The 12,601-nt window shown below is 39.1% G+C and overlaps 1 non-coding gene across 1 annotated transcript; it reads right to left on the reverse strand.

Moving 5' to 3' along the window:
* Nucleotides 1-12,233: 12,233 nt before the first annotated feature.
* On the reverse strand, nt 12,234-12,308 carry trnac-gca. The gene has a single exon. It is a non-coding gene; the product is annotated as a tRNA-Cys (tRNA).
* Between the last annotated feature and the right edge of the window lie 293 nt (nt 12,309-12,601).

Below are 12,601 nucleotides of genomic sequence, written 5' to 3' on the forward strand. Positions count from 1 at the left end.
TGGGTCCAAGGTTCACCTTCCAACTGGACAACGACCCTAAGCACACAGCCAAGACAATGCTGAATGTCCTTAAGTGGCCCAGCCAGAGCCCGTCTTGAACCTGATCAAACATCTCTTGAGAGACCTGAAAATAGCTGTGCAGCAACACTCCCCATCCAACCTGACAGAGCTTGAGAGGATCTGCAGAGAAGAATGGGAGAAACTCCCCAAATACAGGTGTACCAAGCTTGTAGCGTCATACCCAAGAAGACTTGAGGCTGCCAAAGGTGCTTCAACAAAGTAATGAGTAAAGGGTCTGAATACTTATGTATTGTAAATGTGATATTTCCGTTTTTATTTTTAATACATTTGCAAACATTTCTAAAAACCAGTTTTTGCTCTGTCATTATGGGGTATTGTCTGTAGATTGATGAGGGGGAAAAAACTATTTAATACATTTTAGAATAAGGCTGTAACCCCCTCCCCTCCTTTTGCCTTCAGCACAGCCTCAATTCATCGGGGCATGGACTCTACAAGGTGTTGAAAGTGTTCCACGGGGATGCTGGCCTATGTTGACTCCAATGCTTTCCACAGTTGTGTCAAGTTGGCTGGATGTCCTTTGGGTTGTGGACCATTCATGATACACACAGGAAACTGTTGAGTGTGAAAAACCCAGCAGCGTAGCAGTTCTTGACACAAACCGGTGCACCTAGCACCTACTACCCGTTCAAAGGCACTTAATTTTACTGCAGTGGGCTAAATCAAGGTCACACAGAGTTTTTCTTGGTAGTCTTAAACAATTCTACTTTGAAACAAAAGTATACACTTCACATACATGGATATGGGCTTAAAAGAAAAGACACCTGGACCATGTCAGATATAGAGTTGAAATGTATTCAATTTTGAGTTTGCATCCCAATATTGCACTTTATAAACATCACTGAAGACTGAAATATAACACAACTGTTTGACACAGAAACCTGATTTTTGGGGGGTAAATTTGGTCATTTGACTGCAGGAAAGGGCTACCTCTTTTGTCTTGCCTATTCACCCTCTGAATGGCACACATACACAATCCATGACTCAATTGTCTCAAGGCTTAAAAATCCTTCTTTAACCTGTCTACTTGCCTTCATCTACACAGATTGAAGTGGATTTACAAGTGACATCAATAAAGGATCATAGCTTTCAATTGGATTCCCCTGGTCAGTCAATGTCATGGAAAGAGCAGGTGTTGTTAATGTTTAACTCAGTGTAAACTGGAGATCCTCTGCAACAAACAGTTAATAAATTCATCTGCCAACTGCCCATGAAAGAATTACTATTAGAATACAAACATATTGGTGTGTGTATAAAAACTCTGGTTAAGCATCATCCTGAGCATTCCAAATTAAATGTCATTTTCTGAAAGATTATTTCATAACAAGGTAATGAAATGCAAATAGCAAACTACCCATGAATATTTAAAGCATAAAAATGGTGCTCGCTAAGATACCTATTGCTTATTTTTGTCTATGCTCTTGTAAAATGTAAGAAGCGTAAGATTTATTATCAACAATAATTGTTATTATCATAACAATGATGATTTACAATAACACACATTAGCTTTTTATTTGCCTTCTGGGATAAATGATTTGGGATCATTGGACTAGAAAATATTGCACATGGTCGAAAGTTTCTCTTAGTTCTCTTCAACTTCTGAAAGAGTTTAGTCTTTCCTCAAAGTAGAATTTAGCCTGCATTCATCTGAAAACAGCTCAGCTCAATTCCAGTTAGTTTCAGTCCCTCACATTTCAGAAGTGTCGAACACAGTGACATAACTGGGGTCCTTGCTAATTGCTCTTCTTAGAGGCCTTCCCAACATTTACTGTACACAGTGAACTGGGACATTACTACTCAGCAATCGGGGAAATACTGTACTTTATGATAAGGGAATATTCAAAATATGAAGAGGATTTACCATAGACTGTTACACTGGTTAATAGTTTAACCTGACACAGATTATTTTCTATAGTACACATTGTCATGTTTACACTTTTAAAGCCCTGTCAGTCAATGGTCTTTAACGTTGATGACGATAATTGCTCAGGCCTTAGTAAATCTTCAAGTCTGTCATTCCAAATAATTCCTACAATACATTTAACAGTACGGTTCATTGGGGGAAGTAATCCCTTGTTAAACAGCCACATTATGTGAATGTTTTTCAGTGTTACGTTTGAACCTAATGAATATGATAAATACCAGTGAAACGTTGACAGGCGGTATATCTTGTTTAATTGAAGTCTTTTGAAGATGTGACTTCTTTTATTTCCCAACAATGATTAAGGCCATGCTGTGCCCTAATCCAGGGGCTTGCAATATTGCTTTAAGAGTTTTAAGAAGATGAATGTTTATTGCCGTTAATCCTAGACCGTGATTTATGACTGGTGCCGTATCCGCTCCCTCCCCAAAGCCTTACCAACCGCTGCTCACCGCACAAGCCAGTGGTTTAAATTACACACACATCTACGGGTTGGGGTGGTAAGGCTTTTTGGTGAGTGGTAATGTAATGTCTTCACCTTCATAACGTCTTGGTGATGTGACACATCCTTACAGGCGCATCAAGGCTGTGTCCAGGTTAGCTGTCACTGCATGGGTAAAGGATGTCGTTGTAATCTCTTTATGGCTGCGCTAGCCAAAGACCTTTTATTATAGGAAATTGTATGGTATATGTATTTTATTCCTTTGAACAGATTAGGTTTCCTGATTTATTGGAACACGTTTGGAACTATAGATCACTCCAATTACATCTAAGGTGCATCCCAAATGGCACTCTTGTCCCTATATAGTGCACTATTTATGACCAAAGCCCTATGGGCCCTAGTCAAAAATAGTGCACTTCATAGGGAATAGATTAGTCCAGCATATAGGCAGGATTATAATGTTTGAATTCCCTTCATGCATGCAGCTGTGAGGCAGAACACAAATCATCCTTCTTCCTGCTCCTGGAGCTCAGAGGTCAGGGAGTCTATGACACATGTATCCAAAACATGTAGCCGAATGAATGAAAAGTAGGGGTTTCATCAAGCCAAACCCCCGGAAAAAAAAGGATAAAAAAGGGAACACAACATTTTACATCACCATATGACATGATCATTTGTTGCTTGTTTCAAGGTCAACATGATTTTTCACATAGACCATGATGGACAGTGGGAGTGTGTATGAAGTGTGTCAGATGTCTTATATTTTACATTTTAGTCGACGCTCTTATCCAGAGCGATTTACAGGAGCAATTAGGGTTAAGTGCCTTGCTTAAGGGAACATCAACAGATTTTTCACCTAGTCGACCTTTCGGTTACTGGCACAACGCTCTTATCCAGTAAGCTACCTGCCGCCCAGCACAGTAATATCCAAGAATGATAAATAAAGCTGTATTTGTCCTGAGGAGGAGTCTGACACTATGCTGAATGCCCTTACAAAAGGCCCACAACGGACTCTATCATTGCCCCATATCTGTCAGTTTATTGGCCTCTCCCCAGTGCTGCTTCCATGCCCATGCACTGTAAACCCCAATGTGCTGTCATTACTCAAAACTTTTGAGGAAACCTGTTGCACTTAATATATCTGAGTACAGTTACTTCAAGTGATTTTGTAGTCATTACTCAAACCAATCGAGTCACTGTGACCCTGTAGGGGGTCCAGATTTGAGGTGTATCAGCTTGAACATTTTAAGTATCGCCCCCACTAAGCCACGCCTCCAATATAATTTCCCAGTGTGCCTTCCCTTTTCGAGTGAATTGAAGAGTTACCACCCATGACTGTATTTGTTGGTGACAGAGACATGGTTGTTGAATTCTCTCATTTTTCTGTCCTGTGGCTTTCATCAAGTGAGTTCTTAGGTATAATGAAATTCTATGACAATAAGGCCTTATTTTGAGACCTCACTTTACCCTAATACAGCGACCTGGAACTCATGGTTTACAGGCCACATCAGGCTTGCAAGTAAGGCTGAAAAATTCCATTAACTTCCCCAAAATTCCCAGATGTTCAAGAAATCCTGGTTGAAGGATTTCCAGGAATATTCCAACCGGGATTTTTGGAAAACCTGGGAAATGTATACCCTACAACCCTACCTGCAAATCACATTATGATGGCTTGCCAAGTGAGGTGTAATTCCTATTGGAATCCAGCCAGAGTTAAGATATCCAACAGTTAAAAATGTTATTCACTCACAAACGGCATTCATAATGTCTGCCAGGGTTAGGCATAGTGTGAGGAGAATACGTAAACCATTTAAACTGTAACCATTTAATTAACAGGTGCAAAATAATCTAAGTAAATTGATTAGTTTATACAAAATATATGTTATTTATCTTTGTGTAGCAGAAGATTAATCAATCAATCACCCAATGGACATGCAAAAACAAAGATATTAAAAACATTTTTTCAAAAAGCAACCTGCAGTAAACGATGCTGGAAAAAAGTTCATTTGTTATCATAACTTTTAAAAAATAGAGTTGATGTCACTTCTCATTTAGTTTTGAATCAGTACATCATGGCATTTTTAAGTAATAATTACTTTTCATTGACTTTGAGTTCAACTTACTAGAAGTATTTGAGTTAAAAGTGCATGTGGGGTCTCCCATTACATTCACAACTCTTTATCGGCTTTCATACTAATTTTAAGGGCAATCACACTTGAAGGGCAATCACACATCTATGCATAGTCACTATACCCCTACCTACATGTACAAATTACCTTGTATATACCCCCTGTATATAGCCTCATTATTGTTATTTTATTGTGTTTTCTTATTTTTTTATATTTTTTTACTTCCGTTTATTTAGTTAATATTTTCTTAACTCTATTTATTGAACTGCATTGTTGGTTAAGGGCTTGTAAGTAAGGGTTTCACGGTAAGGTCTACACCTGTTGTATACGACGCATGTGACAAATACAATTTGATTTGACTTGGTTAATCCACAGAGCTTTTAGGTGTGTAATACCTGGATAAGGTATCCAGCACAGATGTCCTGGACACTTAAAGAACCTTAAGTATGTTTTGCTTTAACTTTGGCCACTCAAGATTCTACATCTCTGACCATTAATGAATTAAATGGGCATCATGCAAATTGTTTTTGTATACTGTACATGCCCGTCTGAAGTTTGCCAATGAACATCTGAATGATTCAGAGGATAACTGGGTGAAAGTGTTGTGGTCAGATGAGACCAAAATTGAGCTCTTTGGCATCAACTCAACTCACCGTGTTTGGAGGAGGAGGAATGCTGCCTATGACCCCAAGAAAACCATCTCCACCGTCAAACATGGAGGTGGAAACATTATGTTTTGGGGGTGTTTTTCTGCTAAGGGGACAGGACAACTTCACTGCATCAAAGAGACGATGGACGGGGCCATGTACCGTCAAACCTTGGGTGAGAACCTCCTTCCCTCAGCCAGGGCATTGAAAATGGGTCGTGGATGGGTATTCCAGCATGACAATGACCCAAAACACACGGCCAAGGCAACAAAGGAGTGGCTCAAGAAGAAGCACATTAAGGTCCTGGAGTGGCCTAGCCAGTCTCCAGACCTTAATCCCATAGAAATCTGTGGAGGGAGCTGAAGGTTCGAGTTGCCAAACGTCAGCCTCAAAACCTTAATGACTTGGAGAAGATCTGCAAAGAGGAGTGGAACAAAATCCCTCCTGAGATGTGTGCAAACCTGGTGGCCAACTACAAGAAACGTCTGACCTCTGTGATTGCCAACAAGGGTTTTGCCACCAAGTACTACGTCATGTTTTGCAGAGGGGTCAAATACTTATTTCCCTCATTAAAATGCAAATACATTTATAACATTTTTGACATGCATTATTCTGGATTTTTTTGTTGTTATTCTGTCTCTCACTGTTCAAATAAACCTACCATTAAAATTATAGACTGATAATTTCTTTGTCAGTGGGCAAACATACAAAATCAGCAGGGGATAAAATACTTTTTTCCCTCAATGTACGTATTTTCCTGTGCAATTATTGCATCCTCCAATTAAAAACTATATAAGGAGGAGATGTTGGTAATTTTGCTGACATGGAGTTTTTCATTAAAATGCAACTGGAGGTTTCAATCCTTGGCAGTGATAATTGACATGTTCCATGATATGCCAAGAAACATTGAAGGACAAACCTTTCAAGTAGATGCTGGACAGCATGGTAATAATGCCATGCCGAGCACCTATGCATTTACTTCCAAGGATCGCATGTCACAGCTTTCCACATCACATTTTGACTCAGACTTCAAATACGGTGCCTTGCAAAAGTATTCAACCCCCTTGGCGTTTTTCCTATTTTGTTGCATTACAACCTGTAATTTAAATTGATTTTTATTTGGATTTCATGTAATGGACATACACAAAATAGTCCAAATTGGTGAAGTGAAATGAAAAAAATAACTTGTTTCAAAAAAGTATATTAAATAAATAACGGAAAAGTGGTGCGTGTATATGTATTCACCCCCTTTGCTATGAAGCCCCTAAATAAGATCTGGTGCAACCAATTACCTTCAGAAGTGACATATTTAGTTAAATATAGTCCACCTGTGTGCAATCTAAGTGCCACCTGATCTCAGTATATACAGTGGGGGAAAAAAGTATTTAGTCAGCCACCAATTGTGCAAGTTCTCCCACTTAAAAAGATGAGAGAGGCCTGTAATTTTCATCATAGGTACACGTCAACTATGACAGACAAATTGAGGGAAAAAAATCCTGAAAATCACATTGTAGGATTTTTTATGAATTTATTTGCAAATTATGGTGGAAAATAAGTATTTGGTCACCTAAAAACAAGCAAGAATTCTGGATCTCACAGACCTGTAACTTCTTCTTTAAGAGGCTCCTCTGTCCTCCACTCATTCCCTGTATTAATGGCACCTGTTTGAACTTGTTATCAGTATAAAAGACACCTGTCCACAACCTCAAACTGTCACACTCCAAACTACACTATGGCCAAGACCAAAGAGCTGTCAAAGGATACCAGAAACAAAATTGTAGACCCGCACCAGGCTGGGAAGACTGAATCTGCAATAGGAAAGCAGCACTAAGCAGATACTCCAATCTCCACTGTGGAGCTTTGCAGCTCCTTCAGGGTGATCATTGGTCTCTTTGTTGCCTCTCTGATTAATGCCCTCCTTGCCTGGTCCGTGACTTTTGGTGGGCAGCCCTCTCTTGGCAGGTTTGTTGTGGTGCCATGTTCTTTCCATTTTTTAATAATGGCTTTAATGTTGCTTCGTGGGATGTTCAAAGTTTCTGATATTTTTTTATAACCCAACCCTGATCTGTATTTCTCCACAACTTTGTCCCTGACCTGTTTGGAGAGCTCCTTGGTCTTCATGGTGCCGCTTGCTTGGTGGTGCCCCTTGCTTAGTGGTGTTGCAGACTCTGGGACCTTTCAGAACAGGTGTATATATACTGAGATCATGTGACAGATCACGTGACACTTAGATTGCACACAGGTGGACTTTACTTAACTAATTATGTCACTTCTGAAGGTAATTGGTTGCACCAGATCTTATTTAGAGGCTTGATAGCAAAGGCGGTGAATACATATGCACGCACCACTTTTCCGTTATAAATTTTTTAGAATTTTTTGAAACAAGTTATTTCTTTCATTTCGCTTCACCAATTTGGACTATTTTGTGTATGTCCATTACATTAAATCCAAATAACAATCAATTTAAATTACAGGTTGTAATGCAACAAAATAGGAAAAACGCCAAGGGGGATGAATATTTTTTCAAGGCACTGTATGCATTGGTTGGATGTAATTTTACGTCAAAATGTTTCATGTTTCAATACCATGAACCATAGGCTTTGCAATTTTTCCTTTCCCGGATGGAAACATTTATGGAACATGCAGGAGAGATGGGGCTGGGGAAGATCATTTCCATATCATACTATAAACATGGTCTTTATTCTCAATACTTAATGAATTTCTTTCAAAAATATAATTTTGTTCAATGAAAACATATAGATTCCTATATTGATATCATATAACAGGCGGTCCAAGGTGGCCTATTCTTCTTTTATCCCCCATGAATTGTATCTCCTTTAAGAGCCTACTCACAACCCTAGGTCATGGCCGTTCTTAGGAAGAAATTGAATTATATTTTCTTATTCAATAAACATATCCATTTCACTCTGCAGAGTATTGCTGAGATACAGAATGTAGTATGAACAGGGTATTTTTATTTTGAGGAGTAGCTTTCTGCTTTGCAGCAGGAGAGAGTTAGTCAGCATCATGCTGCACAGCTTCCACCCCGGGTCTAGAATGACTGAGGTGTTTAATAACAGTCTATCAGACCTGTGAGGGGACACTGATGAGTTATATGCATAATACTGTTATACTGCTGTTATTCATGATGCATTACTGTATGTCCCATCACATAATACTACATCAGGTGCAAGACTCATCAAGACTGATCAATGATAAACACCCTGAAAAGCTGCATGGGTAGAATACTGGGATGGGTAGAGAGAGTGAAGTACTTCACTGGTGAAATAGAGAAATGTGGTAAAGATGGAGAGTAATAGTGTTAAAGCATGATAATTGTACAATCTTACACTCCTCAGTACTTTAATAAACTGTAACAGAAAACTTTAAAATAAACTGTCATTATCAACAGTAACAAATTCTAAAAGTTTAACTGCAGTGTACTGTAAATGATGGAGCATTGTGGGAAAATTGCTGAATTTCAAATGGTACTGTAAATCCACCCCACAGAATACAGTAGTGTACCATGTCTTTGGAGTGGCAAAAACCTTTTCAACACTAGTGGGTGCATGGTATTGTTGTTTCTGGCTCATTAAGACTAACATATTAATTAACACATTAACTGTTTTGCCCTGTGGTCGCTGCCAGTTTGGAAGCCTATGTTAAGGCTTCTAGAAGTACAAGTGATATAAAACACCAAATAGTTATTAATATGCTGTAATGTATAAACACTTTACCAAGCAGCTAGCCTGCTTGCACCAATCCCTTGTAATTACAGTAAAATACTGTGAAATACAAACCCTCCACTCAATAAATGTCATTCATTCTTCCATTCATTCCGATAACGGTAGCATTTACTTTTTTATAGTATAATACAGTTAATTTGATTGTCTTTTACTGTTTGCCATTACACAGTACTTGCTTTGATAATGCATTTATATTACAGTAGGTGTACTGTAATATGAAATACCAAATGTTACATGCCACCAAGCTGCCTGTAAGCTACTGTTAAATTCACAGTAAACCCTTTACAGTGTACCTAATGACATCAAGGTTGTAAGGTGTGCCATTAGAAGAACAACTTCTTAGTAAGTTGCTATTTTAAGTTCATTTTCTCGATCTACAGGGTACTTTTGTCTATGGATGTGTCCCAAATGGCACCCTATAAAAAAAAATATATATATATATATATATATATATATATATATATATATATATATATATATATATATATATATATATATATATATATATATATATATTGACCAGAGAGCTATGGGCCGTGGTAAAAAATTGGGCACTACATAGGGAATTTGGGATGCAGCCTATATTTTGAGTGTTCATATAGAGGCATAATGCCTCTGAGAAAACATGGTCTTTAAAGATCCAAACACCATGTTAAATGCTGATGATCAAATTTGAAAGGGGGTTTCATAAATACGACCTGTAAATGAGAATCTGCATGGGGCCATTCTTACTGTGCACTCTAAAAAAAGGGTTCCAAAAGGGTTCTTTGAGGAGGGATAGGGTTCTACCAAGAACTGTTTTGATCTGAATAACGGTTCTATGTAAGGCAAAGGGTTCTAAATTGAACCTTTAAAAAATAATAATAATATGCCATTTAGCAGACACTTTTATCCAAAGCAACTTACGGTCATGTGCGCATACATTTTTACGTATGGGTGGTCCCAGGGATCGAACCCACTACCCTGGCGTTACAAGCGCCATGCTCTACCAATTGAGCTACAGAGGACATCCTAAGAATCTTTTTTGGAGGAAAGGGTTCTTTGAAGATTCTTTGGAAGGCAAGAAGGATTCTTTGGAAGGCAAGAAGGGTTCTTTGGAAGGCAAGGAGGGTTCTTTGGAAGGCAAGAAGGATACTTTGGAAGCCAAGAAGGGTTCTACATTACATAGAACCATATACAGTGGGGGAAAAAATTATTTAGTCAGCCACAAATTGTGCAAGTTCTCCCACTTAAAAAGATGAGAGAGGCCTGTAATTTTCATCATAGGTACACGTCAACTATGACAGACAAATTGAGAAAAAATTATCCAGAAAATCACATTGCAGGATTTTTAATGAATTTATTTGCAAATAAGTATTTGGTAACCTACAAACAAGCAAGATTTCTGGCTCTCACAGACATGTAACTTCTTCTTTAAGAGGCTCCTCTGTCCTCCACTCGTTACCTGTATTAATGGCACCTGTTTGAATTTGTTATCAGTATAAAAGACACCTGTCCACAACCTCAAACAGTCACACTCCAAACTCCACTATGGCCAAGACCAAAGAGCTGTCAAAGGACACCAAAAAACAAAATTGTAGACCTGCACCAGGCTGGGAAGACTGAATCTGCAATAGGTAAGCAGCTTGGTTTGAAGAAATCAACTGTGGGAGCAATTATTAGGAAATGGAAGACATACAAGACCACTGATAATCTCCCTCGATCTGGGGCTCCACGCAAGATCTCACCACGTGGGGTCAAAATGATCACAAGAACGGTGAGCAAAAATCCCAGAACCACACGGGGTGACCTAGTGAATGACCTGCAGAGAGCTGGGACCAAAGTAACAAAGCCTACCATCAGTAACACACTACGCCGCCAGGGACTCAAATCCTGCAGTGCCAGACGTGTCCCCCTGCTTAAGCCAGTACATGTCCAGGCCCGTCTGAAGTTTGCTAAAGTGCCTTTGGATGATCCAGAAGAGGATTGGGAGAATGTCATATGGTCAGATGAAACCAAAATATAACTTTTTGGTAAAAACCCAACTCGTCGTTTTTGGAGGACAAAGAATGCTGAGTTGCATCCAAAGAACACCATACCTACTGTGAAGCATGGGGGGTGGAAACATCATGCTTTGGGGCTGTTTTTCTGCAAAGGGACCAGGACGACTGATCCGTGTAAAGGAAAGAATGAATGGGGCCATGTATCGTGAGATTTTGAATGAAAACCTCCTTCCATCAGCAAGGGCAATGAAGATGAAACGTGGCTGGGTCTTTCAGCGTGACAATGATCCCAAACACACCACCCGGGCAACGAAGGAGTGGCTTCGTAAGAAGCATTTCAAGGTCCTGGAGTGGCCTAGCCAGTCTCCAGATCTCAACCCCATAGAACATCTTTGGAGGGAGTTGAAAGTCCGTGTTGCCCAGCGACAGCCACAAAACATCACTGCTCTAGAGGAGATCTGCATGGAGGAATGGGCCAAAATACCAGCAACAGTGTGTGAAAACCTTGTGAAGACTTACGGAAAACGTTTGACCTGTGTCACTGCCAACAAAGGGTATATAACAAAGTATTGAGAAACTTTTGTTATTGACCAAATACTTATTTTCCACCATCATTTGCAAATAAATTCATAAAAAATCCTACAATGTGATTTTCTGGATTTTTTTTCTCATTTTGTCTGTCATAGTTGACGTGTACCTATGATGAAAATTACAGGCCTCTCTCATCTTTTTAAGTGGGAGAACTTGCACAATTGGTGGCTGACTAAATACATTTTTTCCCACTGTATCATTTTCCCAGCATGTTCTATTGCAGGGTGATTTACAGAATTGTTTGTTTTAATGTGTTTTTGCATGTACTGTACATTGTTTGGTTGATTAATTTTATGCTACATAAAGATACATAAATACATTTTTACAAATCAATCTGTTAGTAGTTGGACTTATTGCACCCATTACTGAGATGGTTGTTCCAGTTTAGATCATTGAGTTGTCTCAGTGTTAAATTTGCCCTACCCTGGCAGTCATTCTGAATGCAGGTTGCGGGTGATAACAAAATTCCACTTGTGGCATATCTTAACTCTGGCTGGATTCTAATAGGAACAACACATCACTTTGCAAACCAGCACAATCTGATTTGCAGGCCTGATGTGGCCTGTAAAACAGGGGTTTCCTAACAACACTGTGTCAGGGCATAACTAGGCCCTATACATACGTAAATGTTTTGTCATTTAACAGACGCTCTTATCCAGAGCAACTTACAGTTAGTGAGTGCATTCATTTTTCATACTGCCCCCCCGTGGGAATCGAACCCACAACCCTGGCTTTGCAAGCGTCATGCTCTACCAACTGAGCTACAGGAGGCCTACATATATACTTGCAAAGAAAAAGCCATATCTCAACAGCCCATCTTAATATTTGATGTTTATTGGCCAGTCTGATACAGTGGGGAAAAAAAGTATTTAGTCAGCCACCAATTGTGCAAGTTCTCCCACTTAAAAAGATGAGAGAGTCCTGTAATTTTCATCATAGGTACACGTCAACTATGACAGACAAAATATTTTTTTTTTTTTCCAGAAACCACATTGTAGGATTTTTTATGAATTTATTAGCAAATAAGTATTTGGTAACCTACAAACAAGCAAGATTTCTGGCTCT

This window comes from Coregonus clupeaformis, chromosome 7 (genome assembly GCF_020615455.1).
Source record: "Coregonus clupeaformis isolate EN_2021a chromosome 7, ASM2061545v1, whole genome shotgun sequence".
NCBI classification, from domain to species: domain Eukaryota; kingdom Metazoa; phylum Chordata; class Actinopteri; order Salmoniformes; family Salmonidae; genus Coregonus; species Coregonus clupeaformis.